The sequence below is a fragment of the Propithecus coquereli genome, unplaced genomic scaffold (assembly GCF_000956105.1).
Source record: "Propithecus coquereli isolate 6110/MARCELLA unplaced genomic scaffold, Pcoq_1.0 Scaffold305, whole genome shotgun sequence".
NCBI classification, from domain to species: domain Eukaryota; kingdom Metazoa; phylum Chordata; class Mammalia; order Primates; family Indriidae; genus Propithecus; species Propithecus coquereli.
Window position 1 is genome coordinate 2,176,802 of NW_012148675.1, and position 4,455 is coordinate 2,181,256.

At 41.7% G+C, this 4,455-nt stretch overlaps 1 protein-coding gene across 3 annotated transcripts in view; it reads right to left on the reverse strand.

Moving 5' to 3' along the window:
- Positions 1-4,455, reverse strand: part of SPTBN1 (spectrin, beta, non-erythrocytic 1) — a 139,004-nt gene that overhangs the window by 97,936 nt on the left and 36,613 nt on the right. The window lies entirely within an intron of this gene.

The window sequence follows — 4,455 nt, forward strand, 5'->3', positions numbered from 1 at the left end:
AAAAAAAAAAAAAAAAAAAAGCCAGAACAGGTCACTCTCATTTAAAAGCCTTCTTCAGTAGCTTCCCACCGCCTGACTTACTTCCTAACTCCTTAATCTGACTTACAAGGCCCTGTAGCCAGTTACCTATTACCCTTCTAGAACCCCTCCTACCACCCTACCTCTTCTGTACTCTATAAACTCTACCCACCCCAAACCTACCTGAACTCTCCTACCTGGGTTCCTCACCTGTTGCCTGGATCAAGTTTATTTCTCCGCTTTCTCAGAACTGTTCATCAGTCAGCTGAGCCAGCATTTTCAGCATAGCTGAAACATCCTTACCCACATACTTCCTAACCGGAAGACGGCTGCTCATTGAGAAACAAGTGATCAATAAATATCTGTTAATAATAAATAAGTAGAATAAACAAAAGAGCAAGCACTATATTTTTTTAAAAGTCAGTTTTATTTTAGCATTTTCTTAGCTCCCTCTTGCTTTAAAGTAGCCTAGTTTAGGCCAGGCGCGGGGGCTCACGCCTATAATCCTAGCACTCTGGTAGGCCAAGGCGGGTGGACTGCTTGAGTTCAGGAGTTCAGGACCAGCCTGAGCAAGAGCAAGACCCCGTCTCTACTAAAAATAGAAAGAAATTAGCTGGACAATTAAAATATACATATAGAAAAAAAATGAACCGGGCATGGTGGCATGTGCCTGTAGTCCCAGCTACTCGGGAGGCCGAGGCAGTAGGATTGCTTGAGCCCAGGCGTTTAGGTTGCTGTGAGCTAGGCTGATGCCACAGCACTCTAGCCCGGGTAACAGAGTGAGACTCTGTCTCAAAAAAAAAAAAAGTAGCCTAGTTTAGTGACCAACTACCCAGCTTTTAAATGGCAGCTCCTCTGCATCAATGAAATGGTTTAATAACTGCCAAATTTTTAATTAAACCCAATCCAGCAAAGAATATTAAAGTAAGGTTAGAAAAATGCTTACAATGCCCTTATCCTTTACTTCCCCCTTTCTTTACTTTTCCATAGCTGGGCCTCAGAGTTGACAGAAACTTGTCAGGCAAGAGGGAGAAAAGGCACCAGAATCTAAAAATGGCTGAAATCCACCTGGCTTGTTTTCATGATGTGTACAAGAAGTGAGGCTATCATTAAATGAAAACTCAAAGCTCTGTCAACTATCTATACCATTTTCCAGAAGAGGGCTAAAAGAAAAAAAAAGGCCATATTTGAATTGCTGTACCATATTTACTAGTAATCAACAATACTGGAATTCCCAAAGTTCATTTATATGTAGAGGTTTTCTTTAAAAGAAAATGTAATCATGGAAACAATAGTCATACTTGACATTTTTAATAGTACATGGACATTTTCAAGGAAATGTCATGCAGATTACAGCATTTGCTGTTCAATATAATCCTGTAAAGTAGACTTGGCAGTTACTGAGATAAGGAAAGCAGCCCAGAGATATTCAGACATCCAGGACAGGTCATAGCCAGATGCTACCTGCCTCCCTTCCAGATGCCACGTTGCTGGGATTTTTGGTTTTAAGGCTAAATCCAATAGATTCTTTATTAATAATATAAATGAAGCTAAACGTCATGTCTTACCAAACTAGCCTCAGAGCCTACACACACTACTATCTTTATCTCTATTTTTTTCTAAACATACATCTCTTTCTACAGTGGCCCTCCCAGCATCTCCGTAGGGGAAATGAGGCAGGTAACTGAGCTAAAAATGGCAGATGAGCTGAGACAGACATTAAATGGATTCTCTAATTGAAGCAGGATAGAGCCCATTCCTGGCTAGCTAAATGTTTTTTCCACTATTACACAATTTTGTTCTAAAACAAAACAGTTTTCCCCAACTCTTCATTCTTCAATAAGAAATCAGATACAATACCTGGTCCTATTTAGGAGCAAGGCAAGGAGTCTGTTCTTCCATCTCCACTATTCCCCCCAAAAAATTTTACAAAGATTGTACAAATGATCCAGTAAGAGAGTGTTTCTCAAACTTTAGTGTGCATCAGAACCACCTGGCAGGATAGTTAAAAACATTTATTGCTAAGCCCCACCCCTGGAGTTTGTGATTCAGTAGGTGAGAACTGGGGATCTGAGAATTACACTTCTAGCAAATTCCTAGGTCATGCTGATGCCGATCTGGGGACCTCATATGGAGAACCTCAATTTGAGAACCATTGCAATAAGGTAGTCTCAATGGCTTCATTTATTTTGCTGACAAATATTTAGTAGCTTCCATGTGTAGGCTATGTCAGACTTTGGTCTTTAGGCTCCTGGACTTTATGAAATATAGGGAAAACAAAGAAACAGATAAAGGAACTGTAACGAACAGGAGTATCTGAAAATCAAATACAGGAGAATGACCAAGTGCTATAACTTTAAATCTTAAAGGAAGGAAATCGAAGCAGGGATTCAGACCTCCCTCCCTCTTGGAATATTTAGAGTAAGTGGCATCTGAACTTAACCTCAAAAGAATGATTCTAACACATGAAATGATTCCCAGAGGAAGAGACCAAGAGAGCAGGGTCTCAAGGGCAGGAAAATGCAGGGCAGGTTTAAGGAATCACAAGTTTCCTGAAACAGAATAGCAGGAGCCTGGAGCTGGGAAGGCCCGCTGGAGTCAAAACTCAACAAAGACAAATCCCAAAAGTTTCTGCATGGAGGAGCCCTCTTATCAGGGCCCAGCTTCAGGGAGACTGAGGCAACTACATGGGAGAACTTTAGGAAGCCACAAAAAGAGATTAAAACATAGAAAGAAGTAGTGTGAGGCCGGGTGCGGTGGCTCACGCCTGTAATCCTAGCACTCTGGGAGGCCGAGGCGGGCGGATTGTTTGAGCTCAGGAGTTCGAGACCAGCCTGAGCAAGAGCGAGACCCCGTCTCTACCAAAAATAGAAAGAAATTAATTGGGCAGCTAAAAATATATAGAAAAAAATTAGCCAGGCATGGTGGCGCATGCCTGTAGTCCCAGCTACTTGGGAGGCTGAGGCAGAAGGATTGCTTGAGCCCAGGAGTCTGAGGTTGCTGTGAGCTAGGCTGACGCCATGGCACTCACTCTAGCCAGGGCAACAAAGTGAGACTCTGTCTCAAAAAAAAAAAAAAAAAAGAAAGAAGTAGTGTGGCTGTGAACACATCCCTTTCCAGGCATGAGGAGTGAGAAGAGGTGACCATGTGGAAGAGTCATCCTTGAAAGCTTTCTCAGCAGCCAGGAGATTTACAGTCTCACTCCCCTAAGTGGTACCTCTTCCTGAAAAAGAGTTACCTGTCATCCTCCTTATCTACACAACTGGCCTCCAAGAGTCCTTTTAATGGTCTTCCCAGTCAAACATTGGATTTAAGATGAAAAAACTGGTGTTTCCAGCTCACCAAAAACTGAGAGTAGCCCAAGTCCAGAAATCTGAGAGGCTTTCTGAACACATTAATTTTCCATGCCAGCAGAATGTATTCATGACATCGGCGTGTCATGACCCATACCTAACCCACACTTTGTGGCACCATGGGAGGAGCAGCATCAAATTTGGAATCAGAAAACCTAGATTCTGTAAAGCTAATCTCACACTGGTTGATCTTAATCCAATTATCTCTTTCTTTATCTATTAAGAGAATATCTAGCCTCACAGGATTATTACTATTAGGGAACTGCACATTTATTCAGAATGTACTAAGCGCTAGATCCTATGCTGGGTACTCCGAATAATCTCATTTATTTAATTAAGTAAGAAGATATATATTAAAGTTAAGTGCTATACACATTAACAATAATTATTATTATTACCACACCATTCAAAAAGGATTCTAATTCACAAATCTGTTACAAACTTCTAAACTGAGCTGAAACTCTGGTAAAGTGGTGAAAGTTGTTTTAGTGTTTTGGGAGGAGGCAGGGTGACATCCCACAGAGTTATCTGGGCTTATAAAAACTATAGTATTGGCAGGTATCCAGACCAAAAAGCCAATCTTTCATACCTTCATCAAACCCCAAAATGTTCTTATATGACTCTTGCCTTCTCCCTTTCCCCCTCCCCACAAAAAACCACTTGTCATCAATTCTTTTCATTGTCACAATGGGAACTATGGGAAGGCTATTACTTTCAATTTAAGAACTTAAAAGCAAATTTTCTTCATGACTAGCAGCTGTAAACCTAGCAAGTTTCTTTCTCTAGGTTTAAGAAAGTGGGCAAGGCTGGGTGCGGTGGCTCACACCCGTACCTAGCACTCTGGGAGGCCGAGGCAGGAGGATCATTTGAGCTCAGGAGTTCGAAACCAGCCTTAGCAAGAGCGAGACCCCGTCTCTACTAAAAAAAAAAAAATAGAAAGAAAGTAACTAGACAACTAAAAATATATAGAAAAAAATTAGCCAGGCATGGTGGCGCATGCCTGTAGTCCCAGCTACTTGGGAGGCTGAGACAAGGATCGCTTGAGCCCAGGAGTTTGAGGTTGCTGTGAGCTGGGCTGACACCA